Source organism: Amyelois transitella, chromosome 7 (assembly GCF_032362555.1).
Source record: "Amyelois transitella isolate CPQ chromosome 7, ilAmyTran1.1, whole genome shotgun sequence".
NCBI lineage: Eukaryota > Metazoa > Arthropoda > Insecta > Lepidoptera > Pyralidae > Amyelois > Amyelois transitella.
Window position 1 is genome coordinate 4,321,684 of NC_083510.1, and position 14,345 is coordinate 4,336,028.

The 14,345-nt window shown below is 33.2% G+C and overlaps 1 pseudogene; it reads left to right on the forward strand.

Annotated features, from left to right (window-relative positions):
• Window positions 1-100: 100 nt before the first annotated feature.
• On the forward strand, window positions 101-12,560 carry LOC106132036 (histidine-rich glycoprotein-like; annotated as a pseudogene).
• The last annotated feature ends 1,785 nt before the right edge of the window (window positions 12,561-14,345 follow it).

Genomic DNA, 14,345 nt, shown 5'->3' on the forward strand with positions numbered 1-14,345 from the left:
GTGAAATCAGTATTGCCTTGATATAGATATAAAAGTCGCAAGTTTGGACCAAATGGTATCAGTTTACTACTGAACTTTGACATTAGCACAAGTTCTAACAATGTTTACAAAGGTAACAATTATTTAAAAGGATTTAAGAAATTTAAAAGAAAATTAAGCATTCCCGTACATCTCAAAAATCACAGAGAAATATCAATTTACGTAACAAAAAAATAATTAAATAAGTAAAAAGAAAAGTACAAGTCAAAATAACAATACATAAACTTTTTGTACATATTTACGACCGCGTCTTTACAATTGTTGCATTGTAATTACTGTAACTTTTTTATTGTGCAACAAATCTCATCAATGCATGTAAATTTTGACACGTTTCTTTCTTTCTATTTTCCTTTTTTTATTATTTCAAATTTAACCAAAGAAAACGCAATGTCTATTTTACCTATTGTTCGAAGCTTTCTTGTATATTTAATCGACTCCAGGCGCCCAATAAAGGACAGAGTATACAACTAGCATTAGAAATATGCAAAGAAAAGAGAGAGAGCTTTCCAGTTTATTTATTATCATTATCAATCTTCCAGATCCTCTGCCTGTCAGCCGTAATCGGCGCGGCCGTTGCCCAGTACGGCCATGGTCACGGCCACGGGTTCTCATCACAGCACATCTCCCGCCACGACGGACCCGCGCACGTTGTGCACGTCCACGGTCACGACGGTCACGGCCATGGTCATCATGACCACGTTGATTATTACGTGAGTATCTATTACGAGGTAAACGGAGCTAACAGTCACTAAAAGACTCTGAGCTTAAAACTAAGAGGGAAATAAATATTTTAGAAAAATTTACATTACGATAACTAGATGACGCGAACCGGTCTACGACCCTTGGAGTAACAATAATAAAATAACTATCAAACGAAAGAGTTCGAAAGCCATTTCTAAATTCAAAGCCTGAAGTAAGTTCCACATAGAAATTGGTTAATATTATAATTATTTTACAGGCATACCCTAAATACGACTTCGAATATAAGGTATCAGACCCCCACACCGGAGACCATAAGAGCCAGCACGAGTCTCGCGATGGTGACCACGTGAAGGGCTACTACTCCCTGCACGAGCCTGATGGTTCTGAGAGGGTTGTACACTACCACGGTGATAAGCACAGCGGGTTAGTATTAACAAAAAAGGCCCACATCCACACTTTACATTCCTCAATACTAATGATATAAAATCAAATTTTCTAGGGTCAGCTTTATAGCTTTTTATTAGAATTAAGATATTGTTTTTGAGATTTGTTTGAGACCAGCACAGAGATTAAAAAAACAAATAGACTAAAATGTTATCTGACTTCTGATCACGTAGAGTTTTCATTTCATTCTTTCAGGTTTTATTTGGTCTGTAGGTACTTTGTTATGTATATGTTTGAGTTATATGTTGATATCATAACATAATAAAAACTTATCTTCTACCATCTTTTCCAGCTTCCACGCGACTGTGAAGCACGCCACTCACCATATTGTGCCAGTTCATCATCATCATCACCATTGATTTTTTTGCTAAAGGGAATGTATAGTATATCTGTGATCTTTGTTTAATTGTGATATGTTTTGTACTGAATAAAATACTTTTATAACTACTATTTTATTTGTTTTCTTTTTACTTATATAAATAATTAATAAACTATTTTTTGTAAAACCCTCCTTAAACTATATTAGTTGTATAAACTGCAGCTACTCTGCTATAAAAATTAATTTTGTACTTATTTACTATTTATTCAAAATTAAAAAAGAGTATATACAATAAAACAAATAAGTAGTCTAATAAAATGAAAAAGAAAAACAAGATAGGGTAAACCGTATAGCTATTGCCCACTTAAGGACTTCAAACACTTTGGCTTCAAATAATAAAAAAAGTATTACAAGTTTCAACCATTTATAATTTTTTTCTTATGTCTAAATAAGATCTCCATCAAAGTGTTAACGATTTTTAGTCAAAACTTACATGGCTTAGAAAATAAATAAACAAATTTAAAATTATCCAAAAATGTACAGTTATTGCCCGTTGCTTACACTAATTGCCCACATCACAGCACAGTAATTGCCCAGTACCCTTAAATGATAAATTAGACTTTGAACTTTTGTCACTCCTTCTGATGTTCTTCAAAAATGCCTTCCACCAACCATCACCTGGCCTATTTAAAAAAAAAACTAATTAGGGCGCGGGTTTTCTTCCAAAAACTTTTGCACGGACTCTAAAATGTCTATTTCGAGGAAATCCTTTTCTAGCCCATATTTTTATCCAATCCTCCAAACGACTTTCTTCAGACATTAATAGGTATAGGTGACTAGCTGTGCCCGCAACTTCGTCCACGTGGAATAATTATTTTGGGCATTATTGAAGCCCTCAAGAATAAATAACTTTCTCCGTTTTTTCACATTTTCTATTATTTCTTTGCTCCTTATAGTTACAATGTGATATTATATAGCCTAAAGTCTTCCTCGATTAATGGTCTATTCAACGCAAAAAGAATTTTTCAATTTGAACCAGTAAGTAGTTCCTGAGATTAGCGCGTTCAAACAAACAAACAAACTCTTCAGCTTTATAATATTAGTATAGATGGTCCTGTAGCAATAGATTTAAAGCTTACCTAATTGAAGTTGAAGCGCAATCAGAGTAAGAGAAGAGGGGAAAGGATATAAGATAAAATGAAAGATTTAAATTACTTTTTAAGTGTATAGGAACAAACGGGCCAAAAAATACAATAAACTTGACTCTTGTCAAACAGACATTTTTAAATTTACTTGTTCACCGAATTTATGGCGGGACGAAGGAGATCCGCGTATGAGTTTTTATACATACGGTTGTCCGTTTGTTACTAACATATAATTTTATTTATTTATAGTATTTACAACTATTTAAATGTGATCCCTACAGTCCTAAACTGGTTTTATGTCCCAGATTTTTAATATAGTAGCGGAGACTGGACCTCGGAACACAGTATTTTTCAGCAATTTGCCTTGTAGACAAATTGTTAGAAGCATCTTGAAGAGCCTCGATAGCTTTCTGTAAATTTTCTTTGCTATATTGCACTTTTGGTGTCATTGGCATACTGTAAATAAAACAATAACAGCCAATAAGATGTTGTGCATAGCGATTGGCTACCCGCACCCACGAAATAATGTTAACAATATTTGCTACATTGTCAATATTATTGCGTATGTTTGGCAAAAATATTGACAATATTACATAGTGAAAAAAATTATTGACAATATTATTGCGCGTATGCAAGCCATTAAGCTAATAAATGTGACGGCAACATTACTGAATTAATCAAAAAATTGCCGATAATGATTGCCCTGGGCAATAACTATAGAAATTAACCATGGCAATCACTAAAATTATGGTGGGCAATAACTAAAAATATGCCGAAATACGTACAGCGATTGCCCATCGTTAAAAAACCGTTGAATCTAGTCTGATTTCAAATATTCTCATTAAAAACATAACATAAAACTTATGATTTCGTCATAACCATACACCAATAATGAAATATCAAATAAAATTAAAAAAAAAATGAACCTCTAAGCAAGTAATTCCTTAAGAAAATTGCTAAAAAGCTTACCTGTTTGAGTTACACGTTCACCCGTCTTGACAAAATATACCATTAATGTTTTTTTTCTTCAGTGTTAACACTTATCAATTTTAAAATCTACTATAAATTGACCATAGAGTAACCTAGTAAATTATATTCGAAACAAGTGAGAACACAACCTTTGATTCAGATTTTTTTTCTAAAAACGGGCAATCACTGCCTGTGGGCAATCACTCTCTGGTTTACCCTATGTTTTTTAATATGATATAACGAAACGTATATGACTTATTGGTGTAATTCATTCATTCAAAAATTTCATATTGCTAGCCCACCGCCTAAAAGGAGAATCCCACGCTCACTCCCTTGATATCCTTTTCCTTGTCTTTCCGTTGATTGACTCTTACGAGTGCAATCCGCATAGAAATACCTAGAACTGGCAAACACAATGTTTTATCCTCGCTACCGGATCAGCATGGAAGCTAATTAATAAATTTAGTCTATACTAATATTAAAGAGAGAAAAAAATTATGAATTTGGCACAGATATATCATAGGTCACTTTTTATGGATATTTTCACGATAACAAAACTCCGCAATATCAAGTACCTATACTCGTATACCACTAGTATAATGTGTTAAGTTTTTGATAGTTATTAACGATATTTGTGGAGGAATCCGAAAAAATAAGCGGTCTGGAAGCTTTATAAAGGTGGCAATTTTTAGGATTTCGCCATTACTTTAGAGATGGTATCTTGTAACAAAAACTGATGAAATAATAATTAAAGCTTCCAAAGAGACTTTTTATGCAAGTATTTTGATTCTTTACACTTTTGATACATTCCAGTTTTCGAAATATACAGATTCAGATTCGAACCTAAGAACTATGTTATTCTGACAGTCTATGTCACTGACAAGCATTTACCGCTACGACACAGAGGTTGCCAAGAAAATCATAACTATACTACGTTAAGTTCAAAACAATCAATACCTACTTTGCCTAGTGTGACGGTCAATAAAACTACTATTTATGTGATGTACTTTTCTGTAATAAAGATTTACTCGAATGAGATTCGAATGTACCGCTGCAAGGTTGCTCAAATTAGGAACTCTAAGTTCAAGCTTCTGAAACTTTCGTATATGGAGGATTTTCTAAGAGCTAACTAACTGTTAGCTCTTTATATCATAAATTAGTATTTCTACATACATACATATGGTCACGTCTATATCCCTTGCGGGGTAGACAGAGCAACAGGCTGTTCAGAATAGTGACAGGTTGCTAGGCCATCGCCTAAAAAAGAATCCCAATTAGTATTTCAATCCAATATCCAATTAGTATTTGTGTCAAATGTAAAAAGAAAAACAAATGTTCGGTTTTTATTTGCTCTCTCTCTCTCTCATCTTTGCGCGTTTCCAGTTGCATCCTCCATCACAATGCTTCGGGACACTGACGTTATATACGTCATAACAGCCAATAGCCTCGAAAATACGTGGACACATTTACCTGGATGAGTTGAAGATGGAACTGAGCTTAACATATTTAAAAAAGACCTTCAAAATAGGCCAACTATAGGCAAGGCGCAATCTGTATAAAAAAAAAGTTTGTTTTTGTGACAAATGGGCAGACCTACAGATATATTGAAACTTACTCTTTGTTGACTACAGAACCATAAAAACCTTTAAAAGAGAGATTTATTTTTTCTTAAAAAAAAGTTGATAACTATCGGTATTAAGTGACCGCAGTCATTGATCCGAAATCATTATCTGGTCATGTCTGGTGGTTTTACGAAATGTTACGAACACTGCACACTACGTGCATAATTTTATTGTTAATTGCCAATAATAGAGTGAACTATTTTGCCTTGGACCCCCTTGTTATCGATATATAAGTCGCGACTTTTAAACAATGTGTATCAGTTTGGTATCTAAACAGTTAGCGGAACGACAATAATTACACTTCTAATAACAAAAATGGTGTTTAAGGTAAACTTATTTTAAAATTTTATTTGAAAATATAATTTTAAGCTTTTTACAACGGTGTGAAACAAGATTATGAGGAAACCTACACATTTAGGCAAAGCTAGGTGTGTAACTGCAATCTACCGAACAAGTTTTTACAGCATCCGCAATATATCCACAATCAAGAAATTGGTGCACTTTTCCTAAAGAAATACACAAGAATAATTTTAAGCTATTTGTCTTGTCTCATCTTATCTATTTGTTTTCATTGAAAATTAAATATATTTTTACCATATTTCAGTTGCTTTGTTTCACCGCTCTTGTGGCCACCGTAGCGGCCCAGTATGGCTACCACGGACATGGGCACGCCTACTCTTCTCAGCACATAGCCCGCCATGATGGCCCGGCGCATGAAGTGCATGGACATCATGGCTATGATCATGGTCATCATCACGATTACTTTGTGAGTATATTATCCTTTGATCCCTTATGAAATATGTTTTTATTTTTGTAAGGAAAAATCAATGGCAAAAAAGAAAAGCAATATATGTATAACATCCTTCAAATATGAAAGTAATTGATCAATAGTTACTATATTTTAACAAAAAAAATTAACTTTGATTAGTCAGCAGATAAAAACTACAGAAATATTTGTAATAGTGGAAGAGGTTTCACTGCAACAATCTTTATGCACTTAGGACAACAAAAAATTGTATGCTTCCATTAAGATCTTATATTTTAGCTAAGGTGCTAACCTTATTGCATTCAAGCATTCTTCCTGTTTTCTGAATGTGTTTTATTTCTTAACCCAGGCCCATCCTAAATACGACTTCGAATACAAGGTATCAGACCCCCACACCGAAGACCACAAGAGCCAGCACGAGTCTCGCGATGGTGACCACGTGACGGGCTACTACTCCCTGCACGAGCCTGATGGTTCTGAGAGGGTTGTACACTACCACGGGGATCACCACAGCGGGTATGACATACCATGTTTAATTTCCATAAATAAGAACAATAAAAAAGATTTTCTATTTAATGATAATCTGAAATGATCTGAAATTTTTGGATATTTTAATACCTAAGTGACTGTATTTTTTTTTCAGTTTCCACGCTGACGTGAAGCACCAGACTCATCATATTGTTCCTCATCATCATCACCACTATTAGACTAATTTAAAATGATGATGTTAACTACCTAAAATTTTCGAGACTGTGATTTTTTGATAATTTAATAAACACCCTGACCATTATTTTGTCAATTTTATTTCACTTTTACTCGTATTATCGTCATAATATACTCTATTGTATTTCAAATTTCAACTTTACTACATCTCCCAAATTAATTGTTAACTGTCATGATACATATTGTGACAAAAAAACACATAACCAAAATATAATTATTATAATAAAACATACGTTAATAGGCATTAACGTTAATCGTATAAGCCTTCAAAGTCTGACTTTTAGATGAAATATTTTCACTGTACGGTAATTATAGATATAAACGCTAGAATTATGATGGTGAAAACTCACAGTTACTAATATACAAACATACATAAAATCCCTCTTTCCCAGAAGGGTAGGCAGAGACTACATCTTTTCACTTGCCACGATCTCTGCATACTTCCTTCGCTTCATCCACATTCATAACTCTCTTCACCCTTTACCAGGACGTCCTTAATTTTTTTTTTTTTTTTTTTTTTCATTTATTTTGGCACAAACAGTCATAAGTACAAAATAAAATATCTTATAGAACAGTATACAGTATTATAGACCAAACAGTGCCGATTAAGTAAATATTATATGAATTATAATAACTTAAAACTACGCGTGTTAACGAACTTTGTGTTATTTAATTAAAAGTATGTAACGGGATGCATGCATACAATTAGCATTACACAAAAATCGTAAAGAATATAAAAATAAAAAATAAAACCGAAAACAATATTAAGAAATCTGTTTCAAGATAAATTTTGTACACACTTTGTTTTTAGTGGACAACAGAGAACAGGAAAATATGTCTATGTCTGAGAAAAATTTGTTATAATTTACAATGCAGCGATGAAAAAAGTTATTTCGAGTATAATTCCCGCGAAACTGAGGTGGTACTAAAATGTTAAGTTTGCGAGAGGAGCGAAGCGGAAGTCGAGCTTTGGTTAGGAAGTTAATTTTTGATAGTAGTGTAGGGGAGTCAATAAGGCTATTAATTATTTTATGCAAAAGTGCTATGTCGAATTGGGTCCTGCGGTTCTGAAGCGAGAGGATTTTATAGTAACCAAGAGAGTCGTCATATGAAAGGTTTGTTATGTTGTTCCGATAATTGAGCATTTTTAGAAATTTCTTTTGCACTTTTTCGATTACGTTAATATCATCTTGATAAAAAGGGTTCCAAACATTACAACCAAAGTCCAAAATAGATCTGACGAAACTAAAGTATAAAATTTTTAAAGTATTACTATTTTTGAAAGGCTTGGTAACCCTGTTAATAAACCCCAAATTTTTAAATGCTTTTCGCGTAATATAATCGTAGTGACGTTTAAAAGATAGTTCGCTGTCCATCATGATACCCAGATCTCGAATTGAATCAACTCTTGTGACCAAGTTATTATTAATAAGGTAATTAAACTTAATGCACTTTTTCTTACGAGTATATGTGATGATTTGACATTTTTCACTATTAAGGAAAAGTTGATTTTCATCGCAATATTTTACAAGAGAATCTAGATCCTGTTGGATTTTGTGACAATCATCAGTGTCAGTCACTACTCTGAAGAATTTGATCAAGATACATTCGTCTAATATAACAAAGATAATACCAAGTATTTCTAGATAACCAATTCTCTGCAACTCACTTCTGAAGTCATAATTCTTGAGTCTTACTCTGTAACATATTATCATGGGTTACGATCATAAAAAATCCAATGTTTTAATCAAATAAATTTAGTATATAGATGATTTAAAAAAATAGTGGGATTTGCCCGCGTAAAACGACGAAACGACGAAAAGTCATCATTCTTGGTTAATAAAAAGATATCTCACCAGTCCAACGAGTAAACTTTACTCAGTTGGACGGTTGACCACCTATATGATCAAAAAAAAACTTACGTGGCAATTTATGCTTCCTGCACCCGTTACTCAGTTAAGGGTTTTGTATAGGTTTTGTTTATAAAATTTCGCAAATTTCCTCTAGAACACGCCAAATTTTCAAATCTTTAGATGCTGGGCTGTATGTTGATATGTCATTGTGTCAGTCAATCAGTTTCCTTTTTTAATACTTATCACTAAGGGATTTTAAAAATAGATGTTGGTCGATTCTCAGACCAACTCAATAGGCTCACAAAATTTCATGAGGATCGGTCAAGCCGTTTCGGAGGGGTACGGAAACGAACATTGTGACACGAGAATTTTTTTTTTTTGACAAATTACACAGATTGTGTTAGCCTCAAAGTAAGTTCGAGACTTGTGTTACGAGATGCTAACTCAACGATACTATATTTTATAATAAATACTTATATAAATAAAGATAAGAAAGAGAAAAGATTGATGATATCTAATAATACTTTTATAATTGCGGCATAAATTTTGAAAAAAATAATTAAAAAACATACATATAATTAAGTTCATATGCCTTGCGTGGGCAGCAGAACCGGCAGTCTAGGATAGACAGAGACACCATTCAGCTAGTGACAGGTTGCTAGCCCATCGCCTAAAAGAAGAATCACAAATATTAGCGATTAGTTGCCTTTTACGTCCTTGGAAAATTTGATATCTATATATCATATATGGAGTAGGGAAAGATGAAAGTTATTTCAAAAATCCATTTTCTTTGCCCATAAGATACTAAAAGCGGTCCCAGGAACTCTGTAGTGGGTTAATAAGTCGCAGATAATGACACAGGTCCTTGGTTTTCGCCAGAAAAGAACAACATCAGTAAATCACATAGCGACTAAAGAAGATAGCATTATTGACAAATATAGTGAATCAACTAAATCAATTAAGGCCTGGGGCGGTTATCAGAACAGACTGGTGATAATAAAATCTCTGCCAATACAAGGTATAAATAAATTTCTACTGGACCTCAAGCATTAAAGCAACAAAGAAATGACAGACACAAAAATAAAAAGATATTACAATATTTTTTAAAACTAAATTTAATTAAATATGGAATTGTTGAATTTTTGAGTTGAAGAAATGCACGGCTACAAAAAAATTGCTGCCGACCGGACAGGATTTGTGCTCTCAAACACGTTACGTTCAAAAAGTGTTACAAACAATGTATTTAAGCGGCAAATACAAGAATACATTGAATTTCGGCGAAATTTAGATACCTTGTAATAATTATAGTGTAATTTGGTTTCTACAGTAAATAAAATCAATATTTTTTTTATCCCGAAACGAATTTCTGTACAGGTATAAAGAACTGACGATAGACGATAGACTTCAAAACATTAATAAATTCAGCCATTGGAAAATTTGTTACTACGTACCTACTTTTTCGGTCGAAGCGTGATGATATGCCATGTGGTTCCCGGCACCAATAAAAAAAAGAAAAGAACCACTCCATCTCGTTCCCATGGATGTCGTTAAAGGCGACTAAGGGATTGGCTTATAAACTTGGGATTCTTCTTTTAGGCGATGGGCTAGCAACCTGTGACTATTTGAATCTCAATTGTTTCATCAAGCCAAAAATCTGAACGTGGTCTATCAGTCTTTTCAAGACTGTTGGCTTTGTCTACCCCGCAAGGGATATATACATATGTATGTATGAAGTGTGATGATGGTATCGAACCCGTCGTGCGCAAGTTACTTAAAAGAAGCATAAAATACGCGCCAACTCCTGAGCCCGGAGGAGGCAGTATGATCAAAATATTGTCAATTTCCGTCGACCTTTCATCGTCGTCATTAAATGTTATCTCGTTAGCATATAAAGTCACCTGACCATTTTTCAGTGTAGATTTTCTCAGGAAATCAATCAAAAATAATAAAAATCACGATAAAATATTGTTAATATATTTACCATTACTTTCGTTTAATTAATCTGCGCAATGTCACACGATCGTAGATAGCATGTCCAGTAGATTGTTTTACGAAACTCTTTGTAATAGCATATTTGTGTGCATAATTCTTAATTGCCAATAACTTAGTGAACCATATTGCCTTGGATACCCTATTAGAGATATAAAAGTCGTAACATTTGGTTCAAAAGTATCAGTCCATTGTTTGGAGCACAAGGAAATTGTAGAAAATGTTCGCTAAGGTTATTTCAGTTTGATTTCTTCGAATAAAATATTTTTTGATGTATTAAAAATATATTTTTAATTTGTAACTATAATAACCATGTTCTTATTGGAAGATCATACATATGTTAAAATGTAAGGTCTCGATCCTAAAAATTTTATTTCCTTAAAATTTTCTTTAAATTTTTACATATTCCTGCTTTTGATAATTCCATTCAACCAGTCAGATCACATAATTATATTACAATACCAAAAGGAAAAAAACAATTATTTTTTAAAATAACTTATAATATTGAACAAATATAATGTTACATTAAACTTACTTATTGTTACTCTACATAATTCCAGATCCTATGTCTCGTTGCCGTCGCGGCTACAGCAGCCGCTCAGTTCGGCGACTACGGCCACGGGCACGGCCACGCGTACTCGTCACAGCACATATCCAGACACGACGGGCCTGACCATCCAGTGTATCACGGCCATCATGGTGGTGAACAGGGACATGGGCATGATCATGGTCATCATGATTATTACGTAAGTCATCATCTTCCACCTAGCGTCAGTCTCGGTTACAATATTACCTCTTTGGAAAGGATGGTGCCTTTTGACCATGATCCTGGATTGGGTAAGGCAGGTTTTTACGTGAAGTGACTCCCGTCTTACGCTACCAATACAGGGGAACATAACGCATGCCTGTTGGATATGGTAAAAACTGTACTACTCGTATATAAATATTCATAATAAAATAAATATTCTCTTAGTCGTCTATTACGACTTCCATGGCAAAAAAGATTGTTCTATTTTATTATCTTAGTGTCGGATACCACAGGGTACGACTATAAATATACTAATATAAAATAATAAGTATTCATTCAAAAGTAATAACAAAAATTCGAAGTTTCATATTCCTAAAGTGAACTTTGTGGACTAAACCATCTATTACTCTATATCATAATCTATATCTCAGAATCATTGATGAATAATGGATAGATTCCATAATCGAATCAACCGAACGATATTATAATTCAAACATACATACGATACAAATTAAGGAATTGATATTCTAAACGATAAAAATTACAAAATCATATAAAATTGAATATAAAATACAGAATTCATATTGATAGATTTAAAAGGTCGGCGTACAACTAAGGCTGAATACACTTAACAATGTTTTTCAATTTCAGTCTCATCCGAAATACGAGTTCGAGTACAAGGTATCTGACCACCACACCGGCGACCACAAGAGCCAGCACGAGTCTCGCGATGGTGACCACGTGAATGGCTACTACTCCCTGCACGAGCCTGATGGTTCTGAGAGGGTTGTCCACTACCATGGTGATCATCATAGTGGGTTAGTATTATTGTTATATTTTATACGTAATATTCCTTCTCTCTCTCGTCTTTATGTGTTCTCAGTTGCACACTAAACTATCGCACTTTAGAGACGAGGTCATTTTTTTATATTTTTCTCTATTTCTACCGGATTTAGGCATGCTTAGTCTTAAATTCATTAAAAATACGGCCAAATTACACAAATATAGCTAGCTCCAAGTAAGCAAATGACTAATGAATATAATTAAAAATCTAACGTCCAGGCCGAACGGAAAAGTTGGTTTTTCATCATGACCTCACCAGGAGTATCTTTAATAATTCTTTAATTCTACCGTAAAAACACATTTTTTTATGTATATTTTTTATTAATCTTTACAGCTTTCATGCGGACGTGAAACATGAAACTCACCACATCGTGCCTCATCATCATCATCACCATTGATTTTGACTGATACCGACTGATGTTTATTTGTAATTATATTACATGTTGCTTAATAAAATTATTTTATCCGACCACATCTTTTTTTAACACAAAAATATCATTGGCAAATCTACCTCTAACACTCGGACGAAATTGTTTATTAATACTTTTATTAATCTGTAAAAGAGGTAAGCTTTATGAGTTTGTATGTTTGAGGCAAGTATTCTCGGAAAATACTTAACCGATTTCAATAATTCTTTCACCTTTAGAAAGCTACGTTATTCAAAATAACTATAGGGATATATTAGTTTTCAGACAGGTTAATAAATATTTATAAAGTAATCTGGTATAGTGTTTTAGAAAACCTTTTCTTGCGAACGCTGGCCTCTCTAAGTATGTAATGTAATGCAATAATATAGGTTTTTGTAAATACATATAGCATCTGCATCGAACCGATTTTCTACCATTCAAAAAAATGATAGAAAAAATTAGAAGTGTGATATCGAGAAAAGTAGAAATAAGTGCACCGTGTACCAAACTACAAACAGAAATAGATGCTATTTTAATGCTCTTTTCATGCTTTATCGCTAATGAAGAAGTAGACCTCTATCTTTAAGACTGTCTATTCCGGGATCTATTACAATCAGTAGAGTGTCCAAATAAACACTACAATTTCAAATTTCTTAAAGCAAACTAAACTATCGAAAACGTTTAGGATACTGAAATAAGTAAATAAGATCAAGTTTAAACAAATAATAACAATTCGCAACATGACCACCTGAAACTAAAAAATTGACTTTCATAAATATAATTGTAGAATTTATCGCAACCAATAAGGTTAAACAGTGGCTGAAAGTCCATTTTTAGATTCAAAGTCGATTACAAATTTTTATTTGCGTATATATATTTAAATTTGGGATTATATTGCATCGCTTCAATGAACATAATACTTGTATGCATGCATTGCAAATGTTATTTTCCTATGCCCAGTAATTATTTATTTAGCTGACCATTGCCTCTAAGCGTATAACACACTATCGCAAGATTTTTCTGATTGATTATCTACAATCAACAGGATGGCTTAATGATGGAATTGATCCGTATAGTGAAAGGTTACTAGCTTAACGCAAAAAAGAAGAATCGCAAGATTAGCAGCCTTTTCCTTGACTGACTTTCGCAATATGTGCGTAGAAATTATCTCTTCAGACATGCGGGAAAAAGATAGTGTTAGAAGTTGACTGAGATAATGCTTTTATTCAAATAAGTTTTTAATAAGTTTATTATCTTAAGTATTTTGATTAATTTTTTATCGTTTGTATGATAATTAGTCTCTAAATAGCTATTATCAGAGAGAGTATAAGCCTAAAAAGTCAGAGTTTGGTTAACTTCCAAAAAGCTAAACATTCCATTATTATTCAGACAGTGAGGAAGACGAGTATAATGATCGTTGGTTTATAAGGTTATTATGGGTATTTGAAATCTTCGTTAACCTGAGCTTAGCAAGACATGAATATTCATCTGTTGAAAAAATTCAATTCATTCTTGTGAAAAAATTATACACGTTATTTTCAATTACCTACTGAAATAAATAATATAAGATTGGATCCAAAGCGGTAAACTTGAATTACCTAATTACATTGGACTAGAGACGATGAACGTGATCATTCCTCGGCAGTGCCTCTGTGATATCGCAAAAAATATACCTTGTTCAAATGTCATTTCTATGAAATTAATTCAAAGATATTTACTTTTCTTTCTTTATGAATCAGTCTGCGGAATTTCGTTGCGGTTTGCATCTATCGATAA